The 25,608-nt window shown below is 37.1% G+C and overlaps 1 long non-coding RNA gene across 11 annotated transcripts in view; it reads left to right on the top strand.

Annotated features, from left to right (window-relative positions):
* The first annotated feature begins 205 nt into the window (after positions 1 to 205).
* LOC308188110 overlaps positions 206 to 25,608 on the top strand; it is a 52,221-nt gene continuing 26,818 nt past the window's right edge. For 3 of the 11 annotated variants that reach the window (XR_013945160.1, XR_013945169.1, XR_013945170.1), the window contains exons 1-3: positions 1,281 to 3,398; positions 8,531 to 8,691; positions 9,454 to 18,384. This is a non-coding gene — a long non-coding RNA (uncharacterized lncRNA). The other 8 variants (XR_013945162.1, XR_013945164.1, XR_013945165.1 and 5 more) reach the window with 8 other exon arrangements.

The following is a 25,608-nucleotide window of genomic DNA, read 5'->3' as shown; positions in this document are numbered from 1 at the left end:
ACTGGAAATTAGTTTTCCCTTTCACTGTTTCTCAAGAGAATATATTGTAAGACAAGAGATAACATAATACACACTTATGGGGAGACTGCAAGAGAACAATGATATCAAATAAGGCATGTGTGTGTAAAGATCAGGCTCTTTAAATGAGATAGTTTCCACTTGGATCGTTTGAATACTATAGCATCAAACTTGAGGATTGAGGGATAAAGCCTTTCTGTAAAATTTATTAGAAATTGACCATACAGAAGATAGAAGCCTGTGGATTTCGTTCATGAAAAGGAGAAACTTTTCAAGACTGTTGATATATTTGTAGGAAATCTGAAATGTGCTAGGGCACAGTTCAGTAAAGGCATCCATATACTTAGATGGGAAAGATGTACCCAGGCTTCTTATACAAAGACATGGAGGAAATTATGCATCTTGGAATAGAGGGAGGAAACTACCTGAGGTGAGTAAATGGGTGTAATTCTGCCTAAATCTAACCTGCTGGTAGACTGGGGATATGTCTCAAATCCCACTCACTGCTTTTCTCACCCATGGTTTCTAGAGATACTCCTTTTCACGTGTAATCTGCAGCCCAGAATTCAAGCTCTCTTTAGGAGGCAGAAACATATGGCATTTTAAAAAGGAGTGGCCCATTTTTGTCTACTGTTTTTAACAGAGCATTAACACTTCCCTCTGAGAGTGTGTGTGTGTTTGTGCGTTTGTGTGCGTGCGTGTGTGCCTTTATATATATGCATATGTGTAACCATTTGGCTTTGGGGACCCGAATTCAGATCCCTTTTTTTTTTTTTTTTTTTTTTTTTGCAAACTACGTGCTCCAGCTATGAGGTCACAGCTGTCATTCACTTTTTGTTCTTTCTTTTCATAAAATCATAGAGCCATAGGACAGCTGAACATGGAAGGGACTTCCATGGGCTGCAGCGTGGAGAAGTGCTCCACCATGGGACCTGTGGGCTGCAGGGGGACAGCCTGCTCCACCAGGGGCCTCTCCACAGGCCGCAGGGGAACTGCTGCGGCGTGCCTGGAGCACCTCCTGCCCTCCTGCTGCACTCACCTTGGGGGCTGCAGGGCTGCTTCTCACTCCTCTCTCTCAGCTGCTGTTGTGCAGCAGATTTTTCTCCCTTTCTTCAACCTACTCTCCCAGAGGCATGACCAGTATCTCTCACTGGCTTGGCTCTGGCCAGCAGTGGGTCCCTTTTGGAGCCGGCTGGAACTGGCTGTGTTTGCTCTGACAGCGGTTGCTGGATCATGACATTAAAACAGGTACAGGGGTATGTGATACTTTTATTCTGATCTGTTTTAGGTAAGGGGAATGTGTTTATTGACTTAGTCCTGTGAAAGCTGAGAGACTTCTGTGCATTCTGGACTACCACAACTCTGAAATTACTAAAGGAGTTAAGGTAGCTCCAGGATAAAACAGCAGCTGGGAAAAGGCTTTTCAGAATACTACACTTCGGTCTTATGTGTCTATATTTTGCATAAATCCAGTGCTTGAGCTACCTGTTATTGCCTTCATCTTGTGCTGTCCTTTTGGATACCTCAAAGCACAGCTCATGCACAGGCTTTAACAAAAAAAAAAAAAAAAAAAAAAAAGCATGACTTAAGCTAATAGTCAGTGCATGCATAGGGACAGATAAGAAAGGTATAGTGTTTTCTGTGCCTTGAGGATTCCCAATATTTCAGGTCACTAGGCAACATCTTTTCCAAGCATTTCTGGATAGTAAGACTAAGTAATCTCCCTGTCACTTTCTGTACATATTTAATCCCACACTCAGTCTGTTTCTGGCTGGATCTCCCCTTTTGCACAAGCAGCATATGTACTTCTGCGCACTGAAGCAATGAGCTATTGCCAATGAGATGTAAGAGGAATGAAGGTGAGCTGGAGCTAGTGCCCATCTTAAAAATCCCTGTTTTGCAATCCCCTCCTTTAGAATCGGGATGGTCTGCTAGTAGCATGTGCAGAGCGAAAGGCACTGTTCCTTGGGGGCTGGTATTGGGACTGGCACTGTTCAACATCTTTGTTGGCAACATGGACAGTGGGATTGAGTGCACCCTCAGCAAGTCTACTGCTGACACCAAGCTGTGTGGTGTGGTCAACATGGTGGAGGTAAGGGATGCCATCCAGGGGGACCTGGATGGGCTTGAGAGGTGGGCCTATGCAAACTTCATGAAGTTGAACAAGGCCAAGTGCAAGATCCTGCACCAGGGCCGGGACAATCCCAAGCACAAATGCAGGCTGGGCAGAGAAAGGTTTGAAAGCAGTTCTGAGGAGGACCTGGAGGTGTTTGTTGATGAGAAGCTCAACATGAGCCAGCAATGTGTGCTTGCAGCCCAGAAAGAACAACTGTACTGGCTTCATCAAAAGTGTGGCCAGCAGGTCAAAGGAGGTGATTCTCCCCCTCTGCTCTCATGAGACCCCACCTGGAGTACTGCATTCAGCTCTGGGGCCCCCAGCATAAGAAGGACATGGATGTATAGAATGAGTCCAGAGCAGGGCCACAAAGGTGATCAGGGCCTGGAGCACCTCTCGTACAAAGACAGGCTGAGGGAGTTGGGGTTGTTCAGCCTGAAGAAGAGAAGGCTCTGGGGAGACCTTACAGTGGCCTTCCGTTACCTAAAGGGGGCCTACAGGAAAGCTGGGGAGGTACTCCTTGTCAGGGAGTGCAGTGATAGGACAAGGAGTAATGGCTTTAAGGTAAAAAAGGGTAGATTTAAATTAGTTATTAGGAAGAAATTCTCTATGTGTGATGAAGCACTGGAACAGGTTGCCCAGAGAGGTTGTGGAAGCCCCATCTCCAGAAGTGTATATGGCCAGGTTGCATAGGGCTTGGAGCAACCTGTTCTAGTGGGAGGTGTCCTTGCCCATGGCAGGGGGGTTGGCATTAGATGATGATCTTTAAGGTCCCTTCCAACCCATGACATTTGATGATTCTATGAAAAGTGAGTTTAGTGGTGGTCATTGCTGTTAAGCTGAACCTTTCCCAGAGGGGGTGCTTTAGATGGGCTATTGTGTCAAAGGCTGTGAGCCAGCTTAGGCTGCCCACACAGTTCTGACAACTGATGTGAAATCAAGTAACCTCTTTCAGAACAGACAAGCATTTTAACGGTTCCACAATCTTTCTCTCAGTCAAGCTATCCCACGGGTATGGTTGATTTTCCTTTTGAATAAAACAGGATTGACTTTAATAACACATTTTTAATTTAACTAAAACTTTATCAGCACTATCAGTTGAATCTTAAAACAAATGTGTGTTTTTGTATGAAATTGTGGACAACAGTATATGAGAGTCCAGTTGATTATTGGCTGCATTTGTCTGTTACTCTCTGAGAAGATTTGAAGGGTGGACCTCCTCTTGTCCCTCTGCTTCAGCTACTGACAGGAAAGTGCTTCAGCAGTAAGTCACGTTTCTCTTGTTTACTCCCATCAAGACCTTTCTGTTGTGTAATTCTTTTGTTTTCCACTGTTGTAATCTCTGATGCACATGGATTTTGGACAATGTAGATGACCCGTGTGGGATGCATGAGGTTCTCTGTCAAGATATTGTTGTCCCTCACTGGCTGGAATCCAGGTTTAGTACTAAGCATAAAAAATAATAATAATTAAAAAAGAGAACAATGGAGATATATATAGATCCTGTTGGGAAAAAGAGTCCAGCACACTGTCCATCCCAGCCCTTTGATGCAACGCCCACAATGCAGTTTCCTTTGACTTTCTCAGGGATTCCCAGATATTCATGGTAACTTATGCAAGCAAAGCAGACACCACCTGACTAACATTTGGCTAACCCTTTGCAATCTCTTTCCCAATGCAAGCTACAGGAAAAAAAAAAAAAAGCTTAGCGCTATAACTTAGGGTCTCACAGTGTGCACACTGAACAGTACTGGAAACAACTGAAGTATTGATGTTGGTACCAGAGGTAAGTCAGACCCCTGGTTGCAGGGCATTACAGTGCACTCCAAGCAACAGTGCCTGAAGCTAATTTGGCAAGTCCAAGATCCTCTGCTAAGTCTGGAATTCCTGTTAATAGCTCCTTCAAAATACTGTTAATCATTGACTTTGGATAACTATTTATTATTTTGGTTAATAGCTCAGTAATCCAACTCACTTTCAAAGCCTCCATCACGGTTTTATTAGTTAAACTGATTACTAAGGCCAGGTCTGTAATACTAGCATTTCTATATAGACCTGATATTTAATTATTTAAAAGGAGAAGGGCATAGTGCTTGCACTAAGCTTCTTTATTAAAATTCTGAAGGCTTGGCAGTGAGGCAGGGGTTGCTCCCATCCATGCTTAGTGCTTTATGTTTTTCTCAAATGGCTCCTTTTTTGAGGGCTCTTTCCCTTTTGAAGACAATCTGTTACTGCTGAAACTTTTTCTTTCAGAAAGCAGAGTCTGTGTAATACATTATTTTGAAGCCCATTTTGTAATTCGGCATATATTATTGGTATTTTAAGTAATGGAAATGCACATTCCTTTTCATTGTGTGTTTATAAATGCCAAATCCAGAGTAATGTAGTTTCATAGAATAGTAATGTAGAATCATAGAATATCCCAAGTTGGAAGGGACCCACAAGGATCATCTAGTCTAACTTCTGGCAACACACAGGACCACCTGAAAATCAGACCATATGTCTAAGAGTGTTGTCCAAATGCTTCTTGAACTCCAGCAGGCTCAGTGCCATGACCACTTCCCTGGAGAGCCTGTTCCAGTGCCTGACCACCTTCTCGGTGAAGAATCTTTATACATAAGTAAAGTTATACATAAAAATTGTATTAAGTAACTTGACTTACTGGTTAAAGAAAAAAAAAAAAGAGAGAAAAGTTCAGTTTGTCATTCAGACACTCAAATCACTGCACGAAAGTGTAGCCAGGAAAATTAGACTGTATGGGACTATTTTTCCTGCCATAGCCACTAGTATATTGACTTTAGATACTGGCAGACCACACATCTTAACAGGTAATCTACAGGTAATTTCATTTAAAAAAATAAATTGTTTTACAAAATTTAAGCATAATTTGCATTTACTCAGCAGTTCTCATCCAAGAGGATGCCATGACAATTTTGATCTGCTGACTTGAAGTAACCCAAAGTAAAGCTTGCCAATGCAGCTCAAGATTTTTGTTTGTTTTTTGTTTTTCAAAGTTGTAAAATGTTGGTTTTGGCCACTTCTTTTGAATTTTTGCCTCATTAGTTAAATTGCTTTGTGCTAAAATAATAACTTTTTTTAACATGACAACATTTATGTTAACATGAGGTAATTGAAATACTTTTTTCATTTCAAAATTATATTTTTATATACAGTTCATTTAAAACACTTTAAAAATAAAAGCATTTTATATCATGTTAAAAGGTATATAATTCGGCTGCAAATTATTTTCATTTTTATTTTAATTTTGTTCACATGTGTATAAAAATTAATTCTAAGTATGTCCCAAATTTTCTTTTCGATTTAATGAGAAACTAAAAAAAATAATAAAAAAATTACTCTTGCCTGTCCCATCATAACTTCTTCTTTAATACACATTTTCTCAGTGGGCCTCTTTGGGATGAAATTTGCATTATAGGATTTAGTCCACAAAAAAATTGGGGTTTGAAGGCTGATAATATTTTTTGTTTTCTCTCTTTTTGTCATCAAACCATGTCACCATGAAGTTTCATCATTTAATCGAAAAATGTTGGGGTGGAGAGTTACAATGAGGAGCTTGAATAGTATCCCACTTGGAAAGTGAAGGAATAACTATCACAAGGGCTTTAGCTTGAGTTCCAAACTGGCAAGCTATTTCAACGCACAACAGTCTTTAAGGATTTGAAAAGTACCATGAGACCCATTAAAATGATTTGATACATAATTTGGTGAAATTTGAAAGCTTTTCTTGTTCAGAAGTTCTGGTTATTTCTCTATAATATCTCTTTGACCTTAACCTTTGTAAGTAGGTATTATGTTCTTCTAATCAGAGTGTATGTGGATGTTGTTTTCATTTGTTTTTAACTTGAAGGTCTCCATTTAATATAAAACTATACCTTTAAAATTATCAGACTTTATTAATCCACTTAAAGGCTTAACCATCTGTAAAAATGTACTATGCAAATTGGACTATTTCCCTTCTTCAGACATCATAGCCAAGCAGATACAGCTTGGGGAAATTTATGCATTCTGACCATCTCTAAATCGTTAGAGGCCAAACCAATTTAAATAGCAATCAGTGACCAAGAACACCCTTTGCTCTCTGAAGGTTTTTCCTTGCTATTCTAATTAATTCAAGTTTGTTACATTCAGCTCTGCTGGATGCTCTGCAGACTGAATTCATTCTGCCTTGTTTAATTTGCCTTTTTCTTCTGCCATTAGTTTGTTAGCTCTCAAGATGAGCACAGAGCACTAACTCACCACTACATAGTATGAGCAGAAGCTGTTTCTTAAATTGCTAAAAAAGATAGGATGATCCTTTGACATTTGGGACAGAGTTTTTGCCTCTACTTTAATTGCTTTCCTGGCCTATATCATTATTCCTAAGTTTTCCTACTTCTGGAAGACTGGACTGATCCCATTTTATAAAGTATTTAGAAGTCTTCCAAGCTCCTCCCTACAAACAAACAAATAAACCAAACCAAACCAAAATGAAAAATAATTAAAAAAAAAAAAAACAAAAAATAATGTAAAGAATTGTTATATGAATTTGTCACTGATTTCAGTGGAGTCAGAGTTTAACTCTCAGTTCTGTGGAGCCCATGAGATCTCTGGATGTAACCACAGTACAAGTGGGAAAATACTGCAAAAATTTTAAAGGGTTTCTGAAGTAACATCTCAGAGTGGGGCTGGAGTTACTCTCAAAAATGGTAACAAATCCAGATCATCGAAAGACAGCATTTTCCTTAAGTTATTAATTGTCTGCTGGTTTAGAAATTGTATAAGTTTGAAACCCACGGTAAAGTCTATTCTGTTGGAAATGTCAACACAGGTATTTAACTCTGGTGTTACTTTTACTATCAAACGTTTCATACCTTGTGCAAGATTTGGTCTATGAAGTCTTTACTGGGAATAGGTGGAAGAATCTACTACTAGTCAGATTTTTATGTTTGTGTCCCTCATGAGGTATGTGATGTTACAGCTTCTATATACAAATGATGTATCTTCTATAGGAAGATACCTATTCTTATGTCTTGAAGTGTGCTGAACTCATTACAGCTTTTGACTTGTTCCAGCCTTCAGATTAAAATGGTTCAGGTTACATCATTTTAAACTGCACAAAGGGTCAAGAGACCATATCATTTCAATGAGGCCACAGTTCATTTGCTTTGGCTCAGGAGAGCTGGAGGGTGAAATAAATATTAATAGTCACATTTTGAAAGAAGGATTGAAGCTTTGGTATTACAATGAAGCAAAACATTTCATACATGATGCAGCAAAACAGTCACTGTATTTTTACCAGTTTGAAGGAGATAGAGAGGGAGAGAGAATGAACAAAAATATAATTAAAAATGCACCTGGTACATTTTTTTTTTAACTTTTCATTATGGAGAGAAGCAATATTTGCTTTTTGCTTCATGGAGTTGAAATCAGTCCATTAAGAGGGTGGGAGAAAAGATTAATAGGTAAATTCAACATTCTGACTCCTTCATGTAGTTAATGTGCTTAATCTTACCTAGGCGATGAGCTGCATTTACACTGACAATGACTGCAGAGAGAGAAAGAGAGGTTAAATATGTGGTTAGGGGAAGTTAATGAAAGCATATTACATGATTTTACAAAAAACATATATTACTGTTCATTTAAATTAGTCCTTGGGACAATTACATCCCTGGTGTAATCTCATTAAGCTAATGAGATCACATCAGGGATGAATTTGGCTCTTGTATTTGAAGTTTTAAAATGGTGATGTTATCATAATTTTATTCTTTGCTTAGAATGTGAATGAGCTTTGGAAGCCTGAGAAAAAAGTATTTTTAAGGATGACAGAGACCAGTGCAATAGGGAGGATGCAGAGTAGAATACTGAGCTAGTTCCTTTTTAATTCTCTTTGTCCTTGTCCAGACCATTATTTAGAGTTTGTGTATTAACTTTGCACTTCTGTATGTGGAGAAACTACTGTCACCTGAAATCCAGAGTCTTGAAGATGTAAGGCACCTACCTCTCCATAAAAAGTGCCCAGCTTCACCTTTAGGCATGACAGATACCCTCTAAGTCATATTCATCTGCACTGATCAGCCTGAATACATAGTCAATGCTTGAGTGTTTAAGTGTGTACAGCTTCGATGGTGTCTCAGAAAGTCACTGAGCATCTGACAGTAGGTTTCCTAACTGAAGGAAAAAAATCCCTAACTTCCAAAACACAGCTTCTCAAACAAAACATTTTTCTGTTTCTGTCCCCTGTGATCTTGGTCTTTCAGGTGTGTTCAGACTGTACATAAAACATACATAACATAGTCTTCTGTTCTTTTTTGCCTTATGTGCTTGAAAATAGCATGGTTGTGAAAATAGCAAGTTGACTGTGTGAAGCTTCATCCGTGTCCTTTGTTTTGATGACAGGACTTCAACTTCAACTTTGTGAGAACTCCAGCCGTCAAACTGTTGGGTTACCTGGAGTTTTAATTCATGTAAATGATGGGATAGTCATTGGCTTGGAACTTGCACCAACAAGTGTGCATGTCTTCAACACAGGCACAGCAACTGTTTCCTTCTGTGGCATGGTGAGCAAAATGGAGTTTTTCTAATTGGGAGAATGGTACAAACCAGTAACATATTATTCAGTAACTAATTGCTAAGGGTAGTCTCTTGTAAAGTGAGTTCAGATTGCTGCCTCCATGAAGCTGAAAGAAAGATCATTTAGATTCAAGTCTCTCACAGCACAGGTGAATGACTCAAGAAAACATCTATTTCATGCTTTCTCTATTTTTTTATGTTATTTTATTGGACATTGGGAGAACTAGATGTAAATGTCCTTAGAGTAAATTTATACCTGACAATCTGTCTCATAGCAAAGAAATATAGGCCTGGTGCTTCACATGGTTCATGTCAGTGTGACAGGGGTGTAAGCACTGACTGAGTATTATTCTTTTTTAAGTTGTGCACAATCCTGCTTAGCTAGTTTTTGAGATATTTGACTATCCCCATCATTAAGAGTTAAAGCAACAGATAAAAAAAAACCACACAACACATGGCTGTAGTGTAGCAATTCTCCAATTATTCCTGTTTGCCAGAACCAACAAGCAATCCAGAATCTTTGAGTTATGCCAGCAAATCAAATCTGCCATATTTCATTGGAGTTAGCTCAGTAAGATTCCATATAAAATAAATTACGCTTCTATGAAAGTTATCCTAAAACCTACACAGCGATAATGCTTCAACATTTTAGAATTGCCCTATATTGCTCTAATTTCTTAATAAATCTGAGAATAGTTAAAAAATCCCTGTAGATTTTTTTTTCTGATATTTTCCCTTAAATATTACAGGAATTTTCCAGCTGAGATATAATAGCATTATTTCCTTCCAGCCTACCTTCTTGTTCTACGCCAGCAGACTCACAATGAACATGTTCTCAGAATGCACACCCAGCTGCACTTTCCTTTTATTACTTATGACAAACTTCAGAGTGCACAGGAGACATTTTTTTTCTCAGACCTTATTCTTTATTTGTCATGACAGTGACACAATGCTTAAGATCTTAATGATCTTATACAATTTTATTTTTGCTCTCAATAATAGTTCAGACACATGTATAATCCCCTTTCTCCTTGCTTCCATCACTAATGTGTTTTTAAATTTTTAAACAAGATGTGTAAACATGTCATTTTTCTAATAATTTTGCATGTTTTACCTAGTGTTATTATTATGTGATATTCATTCCTGTTTCAGCCTACTGCCTCTTTGCTATGGTAGTGAAGGATGTAAGGTTTTATAATCTCATTCTTCTGTTCAGCTGCATTTTGATTTTAAGCAAAGTTGGCTAGCCTTTGGAATGTATATTATTTTGGAAATTCTGAGAGTAAATATCTTATATTTAATTTTAAAACCGACTGAAAATGTGACCAAATAATGGCATATTGATGGATATATTCTGTTTACAGAGCACTGAAATTTTATACTTTGATTCAGACCTGCATTTTTTTTTTCCCCACTTTTGATTCAAAAATGACTAAAAATGAAATACAGCTTTGACACTGTCAACATTTGCTATCAAAATGTTTCAAACAAAACAGCCCGAGTCAGGATATTTCCTCATGCGTCCTTCCTGTAAGCAAAGCAACGGTTTTCAACATAAGGACATTATTGTTGGAAACTTCTCACTCCACAGCAAAGCTGACAACAATTTAAGGTGTAGAATTCTACTGGAATTAAAAAGGAGCCTAATCCCTTCTGGTTGCACCTTGGTCCCAGGGAAGACCTGGGGGAAAGAGGAAGGAAACCCTCCCGTTGTGCTGCAAGAAGGCTCCTGCCCAAGGACAATTCTTCCTGAGACCAGAGTGCAGTCTTGCCTGCTCTTCTCTCCTGGTCACAGTATCAGGTTTAAGGTTCTTAAGTAAACCAAACAAACAGGGAAAGAGGTAAAAGGGCATTCTTGGTGCTCAAATGGTGATGAAAAGGGGAAAAACATGCTATTGCAAGCCCGAGGGAGATATATAACTACCCAAAGGTGGAGGTAAACAAAAAGGGTGAGTGAAATTTGTGTCATTCACAGGTTGTGTTTGAAATGCACTTCTCCTGTTTTTTTTCCTGCAACATAATAGGGTGGGAGGTGAGGGTGGGAGTTCAGAGAGCAGAAACATTTTATTTTGTGCTACTGCATTCAGGAGCCTTTGTGGGTTTCGTTTCGTAGTGTGATAGATGCTTCATTTTGAATGATTCAACATTTATGAGCCTCCCAGCATAGACGAATGAACTCCGCTGTTATACCAAACACATCATTTTTATATCTTCTTGCTGGATGGTTACAGTTATTAACAGCAGCATTTAAAATTACTTTTTTTCTTTGAAGGAAGCCCTGGCTATAAGAAAGAACAAATTACAAGTACTATGTGTAATGCAGTAGTGTTAAAGCTGCTGTCAGCATCCCAACGTGGCCATATGTCTGACATAAAGTACACAAAAGAAAGTGTTGAGGATTGAAGCACAGTCTGATGATAAGTAGGCCTTTTAAACAGTAAGCCTCTCAAGTGAGCAATATACATTCTGGTCTGTTTTTCTTACTTTGTGCTGCTTTAAATCAAAGTCCATGGGTCTGCTATTGCTGGGAGGTTGGACATGTTGTCTGCAAATAAATAGGCCCTCTGCCAAGTAACTAGAGCTCACTCTTGGTAAAGGAAGAACATTGTTCACTAAAATAGTTTGTCTTTTGATGCCAAAGGAAATCAAATTGTAATCAAGGGCTGAGAACGGACTGAAGTCATAAAAGCTGGCTTGCCTCAGACTTTGGCAGCCTCGCTTGTTCCCAGGCATATTAAATATAATTTACGTTTGCGGAGGGGAGAGGCTTTATTGCACTGGAAATTTGTTTTAAATAACACTTAAGTGAAACACTGTTGGGGGTAGCCAGGGATACATTTCTGCTGTCATTCATGCTGGTGAAAATCCAGAATATGTTCATGGACTTTAACAGATTAATTCTGAATTTTTATCTGTGTAAATGGATATTTATGGTCAATGTTGATTAAAACAATCACATTTCCTGGGTCATCCATTCCAAGTGGAAAGTTCCAGTTGAAAGGCATGCCTCAATTACAGAAGGTGTCAATATGTTTTTCTTCCATTTTAATCACATTAACTATAAATGATCATCTTCGGGTGAAAAATCCTGAACATTTTATGAAATTAGCTAAATCGATTCTGTCCTTAATCTGCATTGTGTGAGGTGGAATCAATTTTACTGACAATTTCTGCGTACAAAGTTGAAGTTTAAAATATATACTTCGAGTTTTCAGAAAATGAGCTTAATAATACTTCACAATTATTATTTTCTGATTGTTACTTTTTCAATATATGTATATATTTAGAATGGCAAAACTTTTTTTTTTTTTTTAACCATAGAATTAGAAAATAACTTTAAAATAACTTCTTCCAACAAGTGATAATTCTACTTTTCAGCATCTTGCTCATAAGGAGCCAGCTGAGATAAAATATTGTTTTAATTCTTTACACACTTTTGGATAAGATATTTTTCTTCTAACCTGACACCATGATGTAGGTTACATCTGAAACTTGTTTTACAAATTTGCACTGAGTCAAAGCAATGCAATCTGTCGACAAAAAAAAAAAAGATCTGCCATGAATATCTACTTTAAGGTCACACTAACTCCTTTATTTTGCAGCTATGTCACATTGCATGTAGCATTTGTCAGCAAATTCATTGTAATTCCTACTGTGTAAGGGGAAATTTGATCTTAGGGAGAATCATAAGGGATAATTAAAATACTAAAGAAATGTTTGGATATCTGTTGTCTTTAAAAAGGATTTTTTTTTTGGTCTCAATTTTTCTGTTGGAAATAATATTGAAACAGCACACTTCCACCATAAAACAATAATATTGGGATTGTTTTTCACTGCTCACCACTCTGACATTTGAAGCAATTTAATTCTGTCACAAGATTAGGACAGAGTTTAGACCTTGCTAACTAATTTGGAGGTCTAACACAAGCGTTTAAGAACCTTAAGAATATGTTTTCTGTTTCTCAGTGCTTCAGGGACCAAAATGGGTAGGCATCTGCCTGAGATGTTTCTTAAAGCCCTGCCCTTGTCTGTGCATGTATTTATCTAAGTCTTGATGACGCCTAACGTCTAAATGACTAGTTTAATGCCTAAACTCTTGTCACCTCAGAGTAACCTGTGGCCTCATGACTAAGACTGGAGGCTCCTTTGAAATGATGTGTTGTTCATGTACTGCTAATTCTAATTTCAGTTGACTCAGGGTGGTGGGTCTTAATAAGAGGTGAGGTGCCTGGAAGATATGACCTGCATTTCTCCACATTGCCGGAGTCCTTGTGTGAGTCTAGCCGAAGGATAGATGAATCTTTTCCTGGAGCTAAAACCCTCCTTTTTTTTTTTTTTTTTTTCCCCTCCAGGAGAGTTTAAATGCATTATTTCCTGAACAAAATTATTTAAATTGTACTATTAATATTCAATAATTTTAAGTCAAAAAGCATGATTTTGCCACACACACAAAACAATCACGTTTTGTTATGACAAAAAATAAGCAAATGTCAAAAATTCCAAAAGTTCCCCAAATACCCTAATTTATAATATCAATGGCTGTTCTGAGGGGAAAATGACAGGGTAAAACTTTTTAACACCACAGCATAAAATACCAAGAGTATTAGTTGTAACTTATGGCTGCCCTTTTTTCCCAGCTGTAATATACATTTGTAAGATATATGGTGAGGGCTAAGAAACTACAAAAGACAGAAGAGTGACTGAGAAGGTAAATGCTGTGGCTCTCAGACATGAACTAAACATCCTGGCACCTATGACAGCCACAGGCATTCAGGGGATTTGACAAATAGGTAGTCACTTTAAAATAGTCCATGTCAATGAATAATACCATATGATCATAGAGCATGGGCTTTTGAGACTAATAAAAGCTGGGCACTGCTAAAAATACAGACTGGGAACACATTCCAAAAAGTAACTGAAGAGACCTCAGGACATGTGTTCCCTTAAGTGCATGCAGGGATTAAGCTGCTATGTGAGCTTGCATACTGTGGTTCCTGTGAAGATCCAGAGCTCAGATATGCTCTGAAGTCAGGGAGATGCTTTGAGGCATCCCCACACACTCAGAAGAAATCCACACAAAGAGCCTTTCACAAGGTGACTTCAGGATCCAAGCCTGTCTTCAGTATTCCCTTCTCCAGCTCCACACAATCCTGTAAATCCTGTATTACACTTTTCAAGTGCTCTCAAACTTTCTGTTGCTTTTCTTCTCCTCCTCTTTCAGACAAACAATGCAATACAGTGTATTCAGATGTTAATGGGACTGTCTGTGTATTTCTTAAAATAGGAACAAACAGACAGCTAGAAAAGTTTTTACTTTTATATATAGATAGGCATATGGAGATATTTATACCTTTGTTATGTTTTTCCCTTCCTTTTGTATTGTCTTGTAAACATGTTATGATCATGATCCTTCATTTCTGAAAACAATAGGAGCTGGATGCCGACTTGAGTGGAAGCAAATGAAAGACCCATCTCTCTATTGTTGCAGTTTTCTTCAAACAAAAAAGAAAAAAAAAGAAAAACAACAAACAAACAAAAGTTAAAGCATTCCAAAACATTCTTTGAAATAGATATGCATGTTAAAAAAAAAAAAAAAAAGGAGCAAGGAACATAAAAAAAAAGAAGGGCATATTTCAATGCCCAAACTGTAACTGCTATTCCATACACTCACAGTCAGGGCAAATTCAGGAAGCAGGGAAGCACATATAAAAGAAAACCCATCTGAGTGTGGAAACAGAAAGATGTGTGAGAGATTCAAAGCTTGTAACCTGACTCTACCCCCACCTCACCATTATCTTGTCTGTAGATGCTCCTTGGCAAATCAGCTGGCACTATCCTGCTGTGTGTTTGGGCACTGAAGGGCTCACAGGTTTTCTGAAGTAGGAAATTGGTCCTCATGCTACAGAGACTGGGCAAACTATTTCTGTCAGTTTACACTCTTTTTTTTTTTTTTTGGTGTTCTCTCAAGAGACCCAAAACCAGTCAGTTCGAAGCTAAGAACTGTTCAAGTTGTCATTCACTTTTAGAGGAGACATGAAAATGAATGTGTGCCAGAATTTTGGCTGATGAATTTAACTCATTTTGACAAAGAGATCCTCCCCCTAAACTTCTTCAACATGCTCAGACTTGGTAATATGGGAAAAACACAGCTGATGGGGGTAGAATTATTAGTCTATCATCTTAACTATGGACTTTTGAAAATAAATGCTCGTTCACAGGAAAGGGATTCTCTCACATGAGATTTTGTCTCAGAAAATGTACAAAAGTCTGTTAGAACAGTATATAAACAATAATGTTTTAAGATGTGTAATATGCATATTAATTACACAATATTGTTAAATCATCATTCTGAAGTAAAGAAAATAATTTTCAACAGACAAGCAATCAGGTGACAGAAAGAGATGGGTGCTATAGTGATGTCTCCAATTAAAACCATCTGAAACTAGTGTACAAGTATACATCTGTGTGGATGCACATATATCTATGTTGCAACTAAAACCATATTCCTCTTTATATAAACACCAAGTATAATTTCATATAATTCTACCTAATTAAAATACCATTCAGACTAAACAATTTTCTGTTAACTCTTCTACAGCAGCAAACACTTTTTTTTTCTATGTCTTTCAGAGCCGAGATTGTGCAAAATAAAACATGCCAAATCAGCTGCATTGCAAATGCCCAGTTTGTATGACCTGTAGAGGCCAAAAACACACAAACTTTGGTTTAATCTGGTGAAAATCCAATGCCATGAAACAGTAAAAATGAGCAGCCTTGCTATGATGGGACAAAGAAAACGGTAAGCTTGCTATTAGAGTCCCACCATACAAATAACTGAATGATTTCAGCCAAAATAATTTAAACAAACAACCCAAGATCAAAACTCTCACTCTGGAACAGGTATTTATTACAAGGAATGTCAGAAACATGTCAGATAAAGCATAGAAAAACAAGGGATTTTTTTGGAATGCTTTCACAAGCAGATATATCTGTTAACTTTAATGAATTATAATACCATCTATTCATTTTTTTTGTTTGTTCAATTTTGATGCTCCTACAACATCCCCCCCCAACTCACAATACAAATAGCTTTAAAAATTATATTGCATTCATCTAAGCATTTTGCCTGTATATTTGCACTTTTTAAACAGTACCATTTGCTTGCTAAATTCCTTAACTGCTATGACTGTGACAATTAAAAAAAAAAAAAGACTCTATGACAAAATGATCCACTTTTCCATTAAAAAGTTAAAAAAAAAAAGATTTTTAGTAACCTCTAATAATGAAGTCTCAGTGACACAAATATTAATGAACAATGAATGATATAATTTTTATAATGATTGAAACTATTGAAGAATACTTATAGATATTTTTGCATTTTTCTACAATATCAACTCTTCAATACTTTCTTACTGCATAATTTGTCCTGTACATTGCAGTTCCAAAAGAAGACACACCAAAACAAGCTCAAAATTCAAAGAAAAGAGAAAGCATGTTTTCTTTACAGTATCAAGAAAGGATGAATAACTGTTGTGTACCTAATATGCAGACATCTTAGTATAACAAGATACAGCTTAACTCCTAGAGTCCTTGCTATTTAATCCATTTAGTTCTGCCCAGGGATCACATGAATTTATGGAAACCCCCTGCTACCCTCTTTGTTGACTTCCATCCCTGCTGGGAGATCCCCATCTGCTGGGAAGTGAAACTCTGTCCTGAACTTTACCTCATTTAACAGAGTGCCACATGTAAATCCAACTCCTTCATTTATTACTTTGACGGAGCAGATGGCAATGGGCTTTTAAAACACTGTAATGTTGCTTAAAACCAGCTATATTTGTAAGATATAATAGTTTTAGCTGCTTGGATTCTAGTGTCTGATTTTTAGGAAAAGACTCTGATACAGGCAATTAAATTTTTGAGCCATCAGTACTTAGTGATGCATCATAATTTAGCTGTTTTCAGAAAATCATATTGTGACCAAATAATCATTCATTAAGACAGAAAATACTTTTTTTTTAATGGAAATTTGAGACTCATGTTTGGTGGCTGATATGAGTGACTAGTTTTCTAATAGCCTTAATCACTGGAGTATTTCTTTACTTGTTCATTTAAGCTCATTAATGAAAACGTATGATGTTAAGCCTAATATCTGCTAACCCTTGATGACTGTTTTGACTTCCAGCATTGTCCTATCAATAACTGTGAATGATATGCACTGAAAATCAAAGAGTGTTATTTCACTGTGATTAAAGAGAACAGGTTTACCCAAGACTTCCTTTTTATCCAGTAAGACCACAGAGAAATTCTTTGTTAGCTTGAGTCAGATGTAATATACTTCAAAATGTCTCATCCTTAGACATGTTACCCTAAATGCATAATGCAGTTTTAAAGTATAACCTGAAAATTCAAATTCAGCCAGTAAGTTTGCTTATGGAAGGCACATAATGGGATAGGGAACATCATGCACAATCACAGCATCCTGGGTTTGATGACCACAAACACTGTAAACTGCCTGTCCTCAAGATCCAGTCTAATGGCTTCTTTGTTTGTATGTTTGTTTATATTCAGTGACGTCCAAAAGGAGTTTTAGCCCTGAAGAAGGAAAGTAAACCTTCCATTGCCAGTGCTGACTGTGCTTTTACAAATTGAACTATCAGCTAATATGATGCTCAGTAAAATTCAAAGAGCTTGTGTTTAACTGATATAACTGGGATCTTTGCTTATGTTCATCTTGACCATGAACCTTCTGATCATATTATAAGTATTATGGCCAAAGGGCACTGGTTCTTGGCATGGCACTTTGGTGCTCTGTCATGCAATCATGTCATCTTGTATGGCAGCTTCAGGGTGAGACCTCATATGAAGTAGACAATCTGTGTTCTCTGGTTAAGCAAATACCTCTAATATGCATTTTCATAGTTTAAATCAGGCATTTTAAGGTATTTCAATCCTATGCATATGCATACACTAATGGCAGATACTGTGTTTCATAATATGTCTTTGCCTCTCTGATGATAAATAACACCATGTTTAGAAACGGGGACATCTGTCCCCAAAGGGCTTTTATTATGAACTGTGCAGGTTTCCTCTGTAACTTTACAGGTAAAAATTATATGACACCATACCCTCATTTCATTGATCATATGGATAACTTTATACCAATAGGGTTTTATCTCTCAGTGTAATTTCTTGTATTATATTTTCAATTTTAGTGCATATATTAGAACTTAAGATTTAACCTCAGGCTGATTTTCCTACTTTGTTTTCAGATAATTTTTAAGATTCTTGAATTAGAAATTAAAACCTAAGGGCCAACTCCTGCACGAAAACCATAGCAAGATAATCCTGTTGGCAAATTCCTTTTGCAAAATTTCTTGCAATATGACATTCAGAAAAGTGATGCACTCTCCCTGCAGAATGAAATCCAGAGAGCCTCTGTTCTTACCTAATAAATTCCCAAAGGAAAATGTAATGAAGATCCGAATCTGACTTGGCTGTTCCTACTTTGACTATATCCTCAACAACACACCTCACCCTTACCAATGATGAAATGGCACCAGCAATGTTCTCCAGTCCTACTGCTGCTGACCTACAGAGGTGATAGGAAATCAGTGGATAATTAGTGAGCATGTATAACATGATCCTGTGGAGAGGCAGCGGAGTCCTGTTGGTGCAAGGTGTGTTGGTTTCCACACGTGTGTATGGTTTAACGCTCGGTCTAACCCTGGGTGTTTTATGACATGACAAAAGTTTTATTGACTTTTTTTTTATTTTATTTTTTTTTTATTTGAGAGCCTACGATTAAATTTTAGTAGGGGAAAGGTTATTACCAAGCATGAAGAAAAATGTTAGAATCAGGATGTTAATATTACTATTCTAAGATGTCTATGATTAGAATTGTATTTTTCTTTGTAATTTAAACTTAAAACAAATGTAAAAAATGCAGTTTATGCTATCTTAGTACAGACAGAAAGGTAATTACTAATTAAATTTAATACCACACAGAATTTAAAGAAAAAGAAAAAGAAAAAACCAACAACAACAGCAAAAAACCCAATGTGATTGCACAAGGTTTTAAAAAAATCCCCACAAATGTAAACTGGTCACTTCCTTTTTTTCAATAGTTGTGTGCAGGCAGTTTATGGTATTTCGGTAATTATGACCTTTCTTTAACTACATGGCTATATGCCAATAAAAGGAGAAGTTCAAACAAGCAAAGTGATCATTCTGTGCATAGCTAGTTAAAATTCATGGCTCGCAGGGAACAGATTGCCATAGGAAAACCCTCAGCCTGTCCATCTACTGGTACCATACCACCAGCAGAGCTCCTTTTATTCAAGCTTCTCCCTGTAGTTGCCTCTAATTCTTTTGCAAATCTTCCTTTCCCGTCACAAATTTATAGCCCATTGACTACTTTCTGTGGGTGGCTGGAAACATCTGGGTAGCAATCCTCCAGTGTATGTCCTGCACCCTGCTTGGAAACAATGGCAACAAAGGCCAAGAAGAGCACAGCAGTGCCCAAAAGCAAAACTAGGAAAGAAGAATGGAGCTGTTTAACATGTATATTCATTACCCACACTCAATTAAGGGTGAGTGAAGGTGGAGGAACTCAAGGCCCTACTTTGTCAGCCTCAGAAAAAAAGTTCTTGTGATTGTTACATCATGTTTCATTAGACTAATTCAGTTTAGGCAATGCTAGTTTTGTCCTTGATGTCAGCCCTATCACTATCAGCTGCCACTTTTACAGGAAGTTTTGCAGTAGACTTGTCTAAGCTAAAGCTGAGCTAGTTGAGCTCACATATCCCAGGGCCTTCACAGTGACAGAGGAAATGTCTTGAAAGAGTACATAGAATTCATTTACAGGAATCTTAAATTTAAATTAGTGTAATGGATTTTAATAGCAGAGGACAACTTTTCCGCAGAGCTTTAAAAGCATTAGATAGATGAGATAAAATTCTCTAATGAACTCTAAACTTAAATATTTTGAACTAAATGTCTATGCATTTAGAGATCTATCTGAAAATCTATTTCTTTTAATAGAGACTATTTTTAGGATAACCAGGCAACATGAGAGAAGAAAGGGTGGAAGAAACCTTTTCCTGATTTTTCTGCACAGCATAATTATACTAGGAGATTAAATTAGGAGGTTTACACATGTAATAAATAGTCTCCTCCCTCCCTTCCCCTTTCCTCCTTACTGATATATGCACATCTGAGAGTGTTTAGTGAAAGGCGGAGGAAGAGATAGCATACTCTTCCTTTGAATTTGTTCTTCAGTGTGTAACAGTGCTCTTAAATGACAAAAGCTAAGTCAGTCACTCAGTTATCTTTACTGAGATCTGTCAGACTAGACGGTTACTTGTTTAGCTCTCTTCTTGTTGGACCAACCAAGTACTGAATATTATGTTCATCACTGGGAACTGAATGCAGGAGGCATCACAACTTACAGATCCTCGTAAATTCTGGGCAAAATTTTGCTCCAGTCTAGACTGAACGTCCCATTTTAGTATCTCAGAATTAGGTACTTAAATTCCATAAATTATGTTGTTTTTCTTGTCATTATGTTCTATTAGACAGCTGTACCATTAATTTTTGCAACTATGGGCAAAGATAAAAAGGAAAAGCAAAAAGCAGCACCTCCCACTGTAACCCAGACTGTATCATCTTTTGCTGAACTTACTTCCCAGCTTAATATCACATCTGCATCAAGTAACCTGCTTCATCTTGTTGTTCTGGGACAACAGATCCGTGATCTCAAAAGATGTGCTTCAAATCCACCCAAGTGGCCAAGCAGCTGTAAGATGACATGCTAGTCTATTGTTCCCTGCAGAACAGTAAAAATGCCAGGCAATGAGGCCAATTCAAAATTGGTATTGATGGGACACGAACCTGTGCGATAACAGATGAACATGACTGGCCTGTTAAGCTCTAACTGTGTTTCTTCAGCGTGTGGTGAAGAACAATGATGGCTATTAGTTTGTTTTTACAGAGAGAGGACTACTAGCAGGTGCTTTAAGTCTCTCCAGAGAGCTTTGGTACAAAAATGATTAACTGCCTGAGTCAGGACTTGGAGCACACACACAATGACTCTGTGTGATAGTAGAAAAGACAGTGTATGTAATATTAGGTGGGATGGGAAACTGCTTGCATATCAGGTAACAGATACCTAGAGCAAATCATTAACACTCAGTCCACAGTACAGGAAAATGTTTCTTTGGGAAAGAATATTTGGTTTGCAGTTCTTGGTTTGCAGTTCCTAAAATATAAAAACTTGCTAAATTTATGGAGAATTCTTTTTGTCTGTCTCTAAAGAAAGTGTACATATACAACTGCTAAGCCATGCATTACTTATTAGAGAAGGGGATGAGACTATCATTGAAGAAAACATAATTCGTATTTCAAAACATGATAGAAATTCTGACTTTAAAAAATACTTCTTGTGGAAATGTACTTTCATACTTCGATATTCTTATTATTTTTCAAAAACAAATGTCAAGAATTTAAACTAGAATAATAAAAATCTTTTTTTTTTTAGCCAAAACAACCCTTGTAAAAACATACTAGCCACATATTACATTATATTTTTAGTTTACTTATATTTTAGTATATTTTTAACAGTATATTTATTAACTAATAAAATATTTTTCAACGAAATTAATTTGTGTAACAACATCTATGACTTACATATGAATGGATTCATGTCTGAGGAGAAAGCAAAGGTGTGTATTTTAGTCACTTATTGAAATCCTTCAATAAATTCCTGCAGGCTACATATGCCATTGATTGGCATCTGTATACACTTAAAACAAAGGGAAAAGAATTCCCACTGGCACAACCCCTGGGGACTGGGGAATTTCTTTCTTTTATCTATTGTGGGTGTAAACACTTCATCTCACCCTTCCAAACCAAAGCTTTTGCTCCTGAAATTAGATATACTTCGCGCTTCTTGTCACATCCCAGCTCTCTGTGCAGAGAGGTCCTCTAAGGAGCTTCTGCTTATCTTGTTTTACTTTGAAACCTGTTCAAAGGAAAGAAGAAAGTTCCCACTTAGCCTAGTTAGCCTGAGACTAGATCATTTGGTTTGCTTATGGAAAGGCTTCCCTTTAAAGATAAGAGCCCTTAGAATGTATCAGATAATTTGAGCTAAACTTTTGGGTTGTATGTCTTACTGTTGGTTTAAGTACTTCCGCAGCTGTCTGCTCTAGCATGTGAGCACATCACATCACATTACAGCATCCCAGTGAGATAAGAAAATGTCTTAATTTTTTGCCTGGGGAGCTGAATCACAGGGTAGGTGAAGAATCTCGCATGAAGTTAAATGGAAACTGTGGGAAGCTCTGTGGTTGATCCAAGGTACTCAGACTAGATCTCATGCCCCAGAGCAATGCCATGTCCACAAAAGCAACTTTTCTTCTACTTTTGTCATCTGTGATAACAGCTAGAAAATGCTTTTTGTTGTGAATCTTGTCCTAATCATGCACAGAGCTGAATTGGTGGCAGTGCTGCTTAAGTAGATGTACAGCATTTTAAGATGCTATTCACACCATGCACAGATACATTTTTGTAGGATGTTGAGTGCTGTGCGTTCTTTCCTGATATAAATAAACATTAAGGACTTAGCCATATAAACAGATTTTTGTGGCTTCCATGGCAAAATAAATGAATGTGTTCAAATGCACTTTAAAGTTCAGAGAAAATAATTAAGTGAACTTGTTTTTGTCAGATTTTTAGGATAAGAATACATAATGATTTACTATGATTCAGCTGATTCATCTATTCCAAATTGCAATATTAAGACCATTTTTATCCCCAAATTTGCACTGTTATAATACAGACATTCTGTGACCAAAGTGAAACCATGTCCTTCAATAGTGATCCTCCTCTGCCTTCAAGTGTGCATTAACTTGATTCTGGATTAATTTTTCCTGTATGTTTAGCAAGAGGTAGTTAGAAATAGGATTGATTCTTCAATGGTGCATTTTTTTTCCCCCAGTTTAAATAAGACTTAGCTATCATCTAAGTCAATTTATGAAACCAGTTAAGGAAAGGTATCTGAAACAAGTTATTTTGTCTTCTTGTGTGCTCTGTCTACCAGTAACAATGAAAAAGGGAATGATGGCACTTGGACTGAGGTGGATTAGACAGCACAGCATCATCTGGTGCAGAAACTCATCCCTGTGTAGTGTTTGCCTCACAGTCACTGTGTCTCTGTTGTCTGTGTGAGTGACACAGGGAAGGGAAAGGTGCATCTTCTAGGCTGCAGCTATAGCAATTACTGATGTCTCTGGTACTCAGTGATTGCTTGTGACAGCTGCTGCTATCTGTGCATGTAACAATTTTCACTGAAAGTCTGTATGGTGGAATACAGAAAGTGCTACCAAAAAGTGCAGACATCCCCATGAAAGTGTCATGACATTAGAGGAGAGACTTAGAAGCAAAATTAAGTATCAGCATATTTCTGTTCCAGGTTAAGTAAGAGATTGAAATCTCCACCATCAATACTAGTTGTGCAAGTTGATAGGAATAGTAATAAGTATAGAGATACTAGCTGAAGTATGCTTATATTTTGATATTTATGTACATACACACTTATATGTATCTCTATAAATACACATATATGTGTAACTGAACATTTTTTTTTCTTAGACTGTTCTTGCACTCTTAGAAGTATAGATGTCAAACTGATAGAAAATCACATTCTTCTAGTCTGCCTTTGGAGTCTCACTTATTCAGGTAGTTAGATAAAAGTTGTTTTAAATGTAAGTGAAGTATCATACACCATCATCTCTTTCTTCTATTACTTTTTTTTTTTTCTGTCATAAGCACCTTGTTTTGTGCTACTAGATGTTTCACTTGTTTTAATATTCAACTTTTAGCAATCATTAGCTCTTAAGCCAACAACGACAAGAACATTGTAAATTTTTATTCAATGAAAGATTTCTTTGCAATTTTATTTGCCTAATATTAGACACTGGACTGAGTAGTGAAGTTGTATTTTTTCTATCCTTGCCTGACTGCCTGGCAAATGTGTTGGTTTTAGGATTTCAGTGCCCAGTGTCTTCTGTCTCTTTTGTAATGGCTCTTGTTCACTTCCATAATCTTTCTGGGATGGTTTAGATGACACAAACTAATTTTATTAACATGCTTCTTGGACTGGACTTGGACTTGGACTTGGACTAACCATAATCTTGTAAGCAATCCAGATACTGCACATGCAAAGCAGAAATGTTATGACTGTTGCCTCAGTGAGCTTTAACTTTTGATATTGCTGTATTTTCCTTCATAGTATCACTCAGAGCCTTCAAAAGCACTGCTGGCTTCAGAAGTTTGTAGTTGCATCATCATTTTTCATAATACAATGCTTCCCAGGTGAATGAACTTATCGAGTATAGATGATGAACTTGTAACTTGTAACTGACTTAGTAAAATCAAATACTTTGAGTACAGCAGTAAGATAATGCAATAGTTCTGTGCATCCTCAGGCCTCAGTTCTCAATTACAGTATATATATTTTTTTCAGGTTACATATTGACTCTGTTGGCTGCCAGATTTTTGGCAGTGTGGAGAAATTTATGGTGATGTTGATGAACAGAGATGATTCTTATAATCTTTAAATAAGAGATATTTGTGTTAGGCTTCAAGTTTGTGGAACTACTCTTATGGCCTTTTTCCTCTACCTCCCTACAGTCAAAATAGATACTGGACTGTATTTTCTATTCTGGCATGATAAATGACACATGAAAATGTGATTAAAGTATGTTAATTTTACATTAGTTAAGGATCTGATTCAGCAAATAAAGTAGAAAAGTTAATCTAGACGTAATACCCAGAATGATATCACTCTGCAGAGATCTTTTCAACTGGATTTATTTAGCCTATTTTTTGCATGTAGACTTTGCATATAGATTCAAAATTCAGGGAAGCTGGAAGAGAGGAATCAGAAGGGAGGTTTACCTAGCATAAAAACAAAATGCCATAAGAATTCCTCCTACTCAACCACTAGATACCAGAACCTGTCATGCAATAGTGGTTTATCATGGGAAATAAAAAGAAAGGTTGTGTGTGTAAATCAGGGTGTTAGCAGAGTTGTGACTCAACTTCAAAGACTTAACACTTCTTTTCCTCTATTTTACTTTTTTACTATGGCTTCTTTTCGCAATGAAAACTGCCTTCATCTGTATGTAACTCAAGGTCTGCCTTCCTGGGTACTTAAAACACCTCTCATTATAGCAGGGGTTTTGACCTTTTGCTTTAGAGTCATTGTAACTATCAGAGTGCTGCTTGGGAATGTTATAGATGGTCTGCAGCAGTGGCCTGAGAAATACTGAACTGCTTTCAGAGGGCAAGCTTCTTGTTGCTCTGAAACAACCAAGGGTCATGTGGTAGGGTAGCCATTAAAAAAAAACAACCAACCAAAAACAAACAAACAAACAAACAAAACCCCCACGAAACAACAAAAACAACAACAACAAAAAAAACCACTTAAAAACCAGCCCAAATAACTAGCATATTTTCATGTGGTCCCTGATACCCTACTGTCTTTGCCTTTGCAGATGGACTTGGCAGGATGCCTGAGTAATAATTACCAATAAGATTTTCTAACTTTTCTTAAGTTAAATGAGCCAGCTACTGAAAGAAATTTGTTCACTTGTTGTAGAACAACACTAGAATATTAAAGTGGGTAATATCATAATAAACAAATACTTAATGATTTTTTATTTCTTTACCACTTAAACTTCAGTGACTTCAAGGTTAGCCTAGGGTTTTCCTCTAGTGGAAGAGGGAGGGACGTCTGAGGAAGACAGAAGGCCCTCTGGAGATGGATGAGTGTTTTCTGTCTTTTACCAGTGATTTTTAGCAAAGGACAAGCTAATGAGTGTGTAAGTATGCAACCATGACAA

Source organism: Anser brachyrhynchus, assembly GCF_964034855.1.
Source record: "Anser brachyrhynchus genome assembly, chromosome: 1".
Lineage (NCBI taxonomy): Eukaryota > Metazoa > Chordata > Aves > Anseriformes > Anatidae > Anser > Anser brachyrhynchus.
Note: the sequence above shows the minus strand (reverse complement) of the source record. Positions and strands in the feature narration are given on the sequence as shown.